This window comes from Pongo abelii, chromosome 13 (genome assembly GCF_028885655.2).
Source record: "Pongo abelii isolate AG06213 chromosome 13, NHGRI_mPonAbe1-v2.0_pri, whole genome shotgun sequence".
Lineage (NCBI taxonomy): Eukaryota > Metazoa > Chordata > Mammalia > Primates > Hominidae > Pongo > Pongo abelii.
Window position 1 is genome coordinate 26,347,333 of NC_071998.2, and position 10,496 is coordinate 26,357,828.

The window sequence follows — 10,496 nt, forward strand, 5'->3', positions numbered from 1 at the left end:
CTCCACATTTTTTTGGTCTGATTTTCTGCCTTTCTCCTGATGTCTTGTGAGATCCCCAACAGAAAATTTTTGTCTTGTTAAAAGTTTGGTCACCTGAGCCTAATGTCAAATTCATAATTGATTGTTAAATGAATAAAATGTATTGATGTCAGGATCCTTTCCAAAAACTCTGAATCACTTCCAGGAAAAGTTTGCAAGCTGCCTGTCTAGAAGGCTTTCCCACATACTATACCTAAGTCTTTCTCCATGTTGTTCCCTCTACCTGTAACATGCTTCCTCATCAGGGTCTCATCACCCACCAATCTATTTTGTCAGGTACCATTTACACCCTCTACACCCTGGCCAGGTACCACTTCGTTGTTAAGCTGCTCTGGCCAGCCTAGGCAGAAGCTGCACCCATTCCTTCTTTTGTATGCTTTGCTATGTTACAGGCTTATCCTCTGAGGGACACTAAGCATTTTGAAGGAAGGGTTAGATTCATGCCTAATATTTAGAATAGTTCTTGCCACAAAGTACTTGTTCAATAATGGTATTTTAAAACCATTTGCTAAGCTTTTTATGTGGTTCCAGCTTGAAAACTCTGAAGAATACATATATGCACTAGGAAAGAAAAGTTCAAGAGGGTTGTGCTTCTCTCAAGAAGACATAAGAATAACAGGAATCATTGCCTTTTAAAAATTCATGTCTTTGTGATGATTAGTATAGATATTTTCCCCAAGGTTAGCCCTGGTCTTCATCAACCATTTTTTTTTTCTAGAAAAATGTTCAAATTTGTGTTGCTAAACTTGTCACTTTTAGTTTGAGTCAAGTTTCTTGAAAAGCTTGTCTTTATTTCAACTTTTTCATACTTATTTCAACTTATGAAGAGAACTTATATTTTCTCATATTACCAAAGTCTAAACAATTTTTCTAAGGTGGAATGCCTAGGGGCTAGTTGTTATAGCAATTATCAATTATATTTGGCTTAATTTAATTGTTTGCAAAATTAGCTTTTTAAAGTACCATTTAATTCTCTTTCCAGTCTCACTTCTCAAGAAGGCAATTAATGAACTAACCATAATCAAATATGAATGATAAAGCACAAGAAACTTTTATATGAAATTATCATTGAACTTTTGCTATACTGTCTACCAACTAGTGCACAGGTACTCTAGGGCACCCAATGCATTAGAGATTTCAGTGCCTCCCTTTTTACACCTCCCCCACCCCGTTATATCATTGTTTTGCAGCCACACATCTGACTTACTACTGTAATCAAAAGTCCTATCTGAATTAATCTATCAATTATTATAATAATTATTGCTTTGACAGTTTATGAGCTATCAAAAACATAAATTTATTAGGAGCTGCAGAAAATACATATTAATGTTGATCTGTCCAATTTCTGTGAAGTGAATCTCCTATGACCCTAAAACTTCACCCCAGTGAAAAGAACATGTCCTGAGATTTTCAGTATCCATTTCATACTCTAGGTAGCAACTGAACCTGCAACTCCTACCTCCTACCTCCTATGTCATAAAGAAATATAATTACTTTAAGAAAAACAAGAAGAAGCTTCTCTCCAAAATAATATCGGGCAACCCATTTAAAAGTATCTCTGGATCTGTCTTCTTTAGGATTACAGAAATATAAAACAATATTTCCAGTGGAGGTAGCATTCAAAAATGCAATTTATTATTGTTCTCTTTTTGTTGCAAATAATAACTACTATTTTAGAAGAATTGATGAATAAAAAAAGAACACACACAAAAAATAGTCCAAATCAATAATTTCTAATTCTATTAGAGCTAACCTTTATTAGAGTCTTAAAATGTAAAATATTTATATATGTATATTTAATATTTGAATATTTAGTAAGTACATATATAAATATAAATATCACATTATTCATTTTCTACATTTCTCATGGTGTTGTTTCCACATACCTTTTAATGGCCATGGAATTTTCATCATCTGGACAGGCCATAAGCAATGCAATTAATCTCTTATTGGACATGAAGGTTTTCAACTTCTTACTATTTTGAAAACATTTTATGAAATATATACTTTTGTCTATATTTCTGATTGCTTCCTAAATGTCAAATTTTAGAACTAATATTATTGGATGTATTAGTTTTCTGTCATTTTGTAAAACATACTCACCAATTTAGCAGCTTAAAACAAGATCCCTTTATTAAAAGCTCCCAATTCTGAATGGCTGAAGTCTGAGCATGTCATGAATTCTCTGTTTGGGTTCTCACAAGGCTGAAATCAAGGTGTCAGCTGGGTGTGTCCTCATCTGAAACCTGAAGTTGTCTTCCAAGCTCACATAGTTGAATCTTAATTCAGTTTGTTTCAGCTGTAGGATTGAGGTCCCTGTTTCCTTGATGGCTGTCAGCTGGTGGCCACTTTCCACATTCCTTGTCGCATGACCCTCTCAGTCTTCAAAACTGAGCAATGGAGAATCTTCCTGTATTAGTTTTCCCAGGCTGCTATAACATACCATGGACTAGGTGGCTTAATTGACTAAAAATTATTTTCTCACTATTATGGAGACTAGAAATCCATGATCAAAGTGCTGTCAGGGTAGGTTTCTGGTGAGGCCTCTCTTCCTGACTTGTAGACAGCCACCTTCTTGCTGTGTACTCACATGATCTTTCCTCTATGTGCTTACAAAGAGGGGAGTACCTCTTCTGCTTCTTATAAAGACACCAGACCCCATCTTTATGACCCCATTTAGTCTTTATTATTTCATTATAGAACCTGTCTCTAAATACAGTCACATTGGGGGTTAGAGTTTCAACATATAAACTTCAGGGGTACACAATTTAGTCCATACCACTTTCTCATATCAAATTTTCCTCATGCTTCAAATTTTTCTTGCCAGGAAAAGTCCAGTCTTTTTAAGGGCTCAACTGATTTGGTCAAGCCCACTGAGGATAATCTCCCTATCTTAATGTTAACTGATTGGGACCTTCACAGCAGTATTATCTAGACTAGTATTTGACTGAATAACTGGAAGATGATTTGTTTCATGATGGGGTGAGAATCTTGGGGGCCATCTTGGAAGTTGGCCCACCACACTGAGTCAAAGGATAAGGTACATATGGCACTGGTGTGACATTTTAAAGCCAAAAGTAACACTGGACATTCAGTGTCACCTCTGACACTAACTGTGCAAATCATGTCACTTCTCAGGACTTTAATGTTCCTATCTGGAAAATGAGTCTAACAACTCTGTTTCTGACCTGATATATTACCTTTTTCAGAAGAATCACCTTTAGTGCTGCTTGACGGTTTTTCTTTGTTTAACCCTTCATCTATACTGTCCTTTATTGTTATGCACTGACAGCAGTAGCAATTTCCTCAAAATTTAAAAAAGAATAACTGCATGAAAGTGAACACAAATGGAGCTTAATTCTCCCCTTCTAAGAATTCTGCTCATGGTTGTGAGAATTTCCAGGGTACTTTTAGATGGACTCCTGACTTGTAATGTGCCCCTGTAGCTTCTTTAGATGGTAGAAGCTTACATCCATGAGGCTATATTTCAACACTAGATGACAGGCATTTTGGTGAGATTTTAGTGTTTTCCAGTATTACCCGTCATTTAATAGGCTCCTTCGAAAGTGCAGAGAACAGCATGGTAGTACAGATCCCCATGCTGTGAATGTCTGATCTCTTGCCTTCCCATTAAGTGACTACTACATACCTCTTGAGAGATCCTGATGTTTAGTTTCTCATTCTAATTTCTTAGCGCCACCTCTGCTTTTCTCTTAATGGCTGCCATCCCCTGCAGCGCTCACCACTACATTGCCAACACCCTGTCTTGAATTTACACAACACTGACAGTTATTCTGACTGGTCAAAGCAAGAGAAAAGATAATCTGCTTCTATCTTCATTTCTTATCAGCTTGTAGTGATTCCCCATAAAATAAAACTCTTCAGCTTTTCAAACAAATTAGGCTTGCATTATGCATGATGAATTACATTATCTAGTTATATATTACCGTAAGTTCTGTTAGAAGTATAGGACTTTTACAAAGTATTTCAATGGAATATAGGAATGGGCAGTTATGGAATATAATTATGTTTGGTATCAATGCAGAGAAAAAATATTCATGATGCTTAACTGGCTCTATTCCTTGAGATGAGTAATTGATACATCATAATTATAGTTTACAATAATAATTTCCACCTTATTTGCATCATAGTCATAGTTTCATTCATGCAGTGCAGCAGGTGACAATAAAAATGATTTATGCTAACTTCTAATGTGTAGTTACTAGGTATTAGGTAATGGATTAAGCATTCACATGTGTTATTCACTCCTCATAAAAGTACAGTTAAGTAGGTATTACCCTATTTTATAGATGAGGAAACTGAGCAGAGAGAACCTAAGTAACCATGTCCAGCTCACAGAAACAATAAGTGACAAAGATAGTATATAAACCCATTCTTTCTGAAACCAGAAACAGTGCTGTGTTGGAATATGTGAAATATTCTAATTTTAATAGATTTTATTATGTTTTCTTGGAAACATAATGTGGTAGGCTAGACAGAGCAAAGGTTTTGAATCTACACAGAAGGAAATTCAAATTTCATTTCAGTCACTTACTAGTTCTGTCTTCCTTCCAAAGTATTTACTCTTTACCTCTCAGATTCCTTATCTCTCAATGAGAAAATAAAGCATTCCACAGCAGGTGTATTCTTTTCACTCCACATGGCATATGTAATCATTAAGAGTATCTATCTGGATCTCTGTGTTGAGATGGATATTCTTGCCATTTCAGTGGGAAACTCTTGTGACAGATTAGTAATGTTCACAATGGATACTTAATTGGAGGCTACATATTTGCTAACCCTAGGCTAGTGTATAGTAGAATCTGAGATGTAAAAAATATAGGCTTTTTCTCCTATCATCAGGTTTTTAAATTCCATGAGTATATTTAGAATGCAATTAGAGATTTAAGCTTGTTCATTTGTCAAGCATTGAATTAGCTGCTATGTGAACTTTAAGATAAAATATAACCACTGGGTTCTAAGAGTTTATGTTTAAGTCTGATTTCAGGATAGAAGAAGAGAGAAGAAAGGAAGGTAACAGCTAACTTTGATTGGGGAATCATATCACAAAAAATGCAAAAATTCCTAATCTGTTATTTTGTTTCAAAGTAAACATTTGGACCACAAGTCTAGAACATTCATGGAAATTAATAGATAAAATTTGAGGTAATCAGCAGCAAATCTGACAGGTGTGATCTAATTTGCTTTAGCCGCAAATTCTTAGCACATGGAAACTTTACTATTCCTCCTTCCATTTGATTTCCCCAGCTGTCTGTCCTATCCCAAACTTTTGGCCCAGTATGCTTGTCCTGGAAAGAACATCAGACAAAACAAAAACAAAAACAAAACCGAAATACAGATTTGTAGGGGATTTAATTTGTCTCCAGGTTCAGATTGGTTCTAAAATATGCCTCATGTCTGCAGCTCTTTATGACTGGGCATCTTCTTTGTGCTCTGTTCGGCCTGTGTGCAGCTACAAATGTCCTGAGAAAACAGCTGAAAATAATGAACATGCGAGGCCCTCTCCAGAGGCATCTTCATATCTTTGGGTTCTCTACCCAGTGTACCCAAGAACAACCCTGCTGTGTTTGCACTCTCCCCACCCTGGTGTGGTGAATCAGTTTAGCTGCCTTTTCTCAGATGTCACTTTTTCAGACGATATTATACTTTATGTTCGTAGGGTAAATTGAGCAGGTCACATTCGAGACCTCAAACATATGAGAAGAGCAGAGTAGTATCTTTTCTTCTGATTAATGTTTTCTCTTCAACAGCTGTTTGGGTCACTTGACAGCCTTGAACATGAATAGTGGGCAGAACCTGGCCAGACGTACATAGGAAGATGAGTTATCATTCACCAGCTCTGGGAGGGTCAGAAAATTATCCCCTATTAAAACTATTAGTTTTAGCTCGTCACCTAGGAGCTTGATGAAATAAGTTGGCTCTGAAGACAGGAAATGTATGCACTTAGGTGTAAATGTTTGAGTGTTTCATACATTCTGTACCTAGCACATCCCACTTTGTGTTTGGGTATCTTTCTTCTCTAAAGCTTAACATATTTTATTATAGTTAAATGTTCAGTTAGAGAATAAAGATAATGACCCTGACTTTAAGCTTCACTAATTATGAAAACAGAGATGCTGAATCATTTATAGCATTTCAAACATTGGAAATGATTACATTCATATTTCAAAAGAGTATGTTCTATTAATGCTTTCATTTTTTTCAGAAGAATGCTGAATATCTTTTAAAGATTCTGTGTTTTCGTTATCATGCCTAAATAATGCCACATGTTCCTTCAAATTCTTGAAGAATAAGGTTGTTGACAGAATTCAGTTTCAGGTGATTATAAGATGGACGTCTCAGTTTCTTTGCTGATTATTCTCAGCTTCTTGGGCCTGCTCACATTTCCTGGCTTATGGCCCCCTTCAAAGTCCACAAGAGCCGGTAGAGTCCTTGTCTCACTTTGAATCTCTCTGACTTTCCCTTCTACCTCGTATCTTCTAAGCCTTCCCCTTCGGCATTTCACTGTCTCTTCAGCCTTCCTTTTGCTTTTAAGAGCATCATCAGAAAATTCATGTTAACTTTTCCTGTTTAAAGGTCAGTTGATTCATAATCTTAATGTCATCTGCAAAGTTCCTTCAGAGCAGTACCTAGCATAGTCTTTGATTAAATAACTAGGGGATGAGAATCTTGTAGGAACATCAAAATTATGCCTCTCATACTGCCTATATTCTCCAGGAAAATTTTGAAGTTTTGTTTTGAGACAATTGTTTGACCCATATCATACCAAAATAGATGTAATAGTAAGTGATTTGTAATATTTTTCATTATTGCTTTTCAATAATCAGCAAGCATTTTAGAGGCACTCTTTTGTTTACATAAAACAAGTATGCTAATAAATGGAATTGTCAAAATAACCTCATTCTAGTTTATCTAGTTCTCAATAATAGTAATGAATGACAGTGAGTCAGTTTTCAAAGAATTAAAATATAATGAATGAGTAATAAGAATGCAATTTCCTGTGAAGTGACGTCAGACTCAGCCTGGGTCTTATTATTTTGTTCCCAAAGGTTATAAAGAGGAATTTTCTCTGAATTGGAAGGAAGAATGTTTAGAGAATGAAGGAAATGTATTTTCATATACTCACTATATAAGATATTTGGAAAATTCTCACAGATAGTCCTGATTTTACATATTTTATGTGATAACTACTTCCTGAAGGGGCCAGAAGTTAGAAGAGTCATTTTTCAAATCCTGCTGAAAATGTTCTCAAAGTGTTCAAAATATAGTATATTTGGTCTTATGAGTGGTCAAGATTATATGCTTGGTGACTCACATCCTGATTTGTCTTTCCTCTTAACTTATTTTTGAGAGTAGGTAGAGATATTGGCAGTGGTGATGGTGATAATTAAGGCAATGACACTGAAGGAAGAACAAGGAGTATACCCAAGATATGTGTGTGTGTGCGCGCGCACGCGTGTGCATGCACGCATGTGTGTGCATAATGGAATATTAGAAATAGAAATTGGGAAATATTTTGGATAAACCACACAATTATAAAACAAAAGTTGTTAGAGTTGTATAGTTCCTTATTGATAATGTTGAGAGCTTGAGTTTTCTACATTTATATGTTAATTTACATATAAAATAATCTTATGTATTTTGTGAGTTATAAAACAACAATACCAGCTCTTGTGGCAAGAAAACAAAAGACATGGTTAGTTACCATTCAAGTATATTGTTAGCTCTGTAAATATTTTTTCCTTTAAAATTTGATAATAAAATGTATAATGAGAATAGGTTTAATGTGTCTATAAAATGTATTACTCTTATTTAAGATTTATAATATATGCTTAGGTATTGAGAAAAGATCCTTCAAATCTACCAGTCTATAGAAATAATTTAAATAATTGAAACTTAGATTGTAATTTTCCTTAGTTACACAGAAAATAACCTTTGTGTGTGTATGCATATGCGTTTGTGTGTAGGTGTGTGTCAGTGAATCTGATATTTGAAATCAATATTTATATTCAATATTTAAAATAAATTATTGAATATCTAAAATGTACTTAGCACATAGGTAGAGGATATAATTTTAAACAGGAAGACATAATCCCTGACCCTTGAGAATTAAAATTTAATTGGGTAAAAACATTGTTTAAAATCAAAGAACCGAGATAAGGACCTGCATGTAAAAACTTATTAAATGGGTATCAGACTTACTAGTCTAAATTTTAGAAACAAAGTCAAAAATGATATAATATAACTTTAAAATATTTCCCCCTTCATTCTTACTGTGTTGCTTTTAGTTTTTCCTTAAACATAAGAAAATATTTGAAAATTATTTGCAGGTACTTGTTTGTAGAGAGAAAATACACACACAGTAAATCAGTTTGACTTTACAGATGACTTTAAATTATTTTAACCAAGGCAATTATTTCAATTGACTTTTGAGCAAACATGAAATGATCATGAAACCCAACAATGACCATTAGGCATTACTGAAAGTTTCATTTGGCATTTGTATATAATAAAGGGAATACAGAAGCCACTGACTCATTACATTTAATTTAAATGTCTTTCCAATTCTGTGTTTTATATGCTTATCCAGTTTCTGTTATGAATGGAACTTCTAATGGAAATAATGTGAATTAGTACAGAGGCTGAGATTGAATTAGCATCACAGAATCTTCCACGGATGAGATTTTTAAGGAAATAAGAATGTGTGATGCAAGGAGCTTAAATAATATCACTGGCAGCTTCCACAGTGAAATTTCCAAAATGGGTTCAATTTATTTTTACAAAGCTTAACGTCATCAAGATAAAACAGCCAATGCTTAGAGATGGTTGAGGGGCAGTCGAAAAGATCAGAGTAAATATATAAGGATAGCTGTTTGTCTTTTCATGAAGTGTGATCTATATTATTTTCCATAGAATTGCAAATTACAGAATTATTAATTCAACAGTAGCAAAAACCAATAGTTCTACTGAAAATTTTTATCCCCTCCCTTGGATTAACAGTAAATCTACATTTCCCAGTCTACCTTGCTGTTAGATGAGGCCATATATGTGAGTTCTTACTAATGAGTCTTTGTGCTAGTAATATGAAACTTTACCTGTTTGGACCATAAAGTACTGTGACACAATCTCCTTCATACTTTTTCTGTGCCACATAGTTACAGATGGAGATGAGGCCAAGGAGATAGCACAACCAGTTATGGAAGGAACCTAGATCCCAGGATTACTTCAGGGAGGAAGTCCATTCTACTGAATAAGACACATACAAGATTGTGACATGAGCAAATGTTCAATAACTTTTATTTTGCTAAACCACTCAAATTTTAGAAGCTATTGATCATCAACACAATGTTATCAAATAGGTTGATCTACTGTCAATCCAGAAAAAAAATCAGTTTCTGAAGGTTAATATTTACTATTATTTTCATTACTTTCTGAGACTAGGAACACACAATAACACAAGATCAATAATTTAAAAAAATCTTTAAGTAGAGAGAAACTATTTTTATATCTTTAAACTTAGTTTTGTCTCTTGTAATGTTCACACTGTTACAAAGTAAAGAATGAATACAAGTTGCTCTGCTGAATTCAAAGTGATGCTTTTTTTCTTATGTTTTCTGCCCCTTTTTCCAAGAAGAATGATATTTAACATTCTTCTCACCAATTAATATATTTTGAGCAAATCCTCTGTTAAATTCGAGAAGCATAGACTAATCAAGACAGGCATGGCCATACCCTCATGAGATTTTCAGCCCTAGAGATGATAGATATTAAAACAAGTAGGTACCAGTTGCTCTATATGGCTACTGTGAAAAGAATGGATAGATTTCTAAAACGCACCTGCTTTCATCACCACAGTAAAATCATAGATTACACAGACTAGAAAGTAATGAGTATTACCTAATCAACTACTCCGATTCATATGTGAAAGAACCAAGGTGTAATGAAGGTATTGGTTACCCTATATTCACTCATATCATTAGTCTTTCATGGAAAAATATATCTAAGCATTAAAATCACACTGCCAACTTACGTTAATTATAAAACTTTGATACCACTGAAGCGTTGTTTTTTTTACAAACTCTGTTTATAAACATCAAGAATTGCTGAGTTCCTTAGTGATACCAAAATTATATTAATGACTTGATTATCACATGTTTTGAATTATCAGGTGTCTAGGATTGGACTCTGAACTGTTTAGAATTGATCGAATATTCAGGAAATTTTATAGTCCTTTGTTAATCACCAAAATTTTAGAGTCAGACCATTATAAATCCAAGTTCTAAAGCTCTGGCATTAATTGATCTTGTTATGTTGGTCAGTATATCTATCGTGTATGACTTATTTTGGTTTGTTATTAATTCATGGGTATATAAATTATATCTGGTCAGAAAGATATAGATTAACATAAGAGAACACCCTTTAAAATTCAGCTCAAA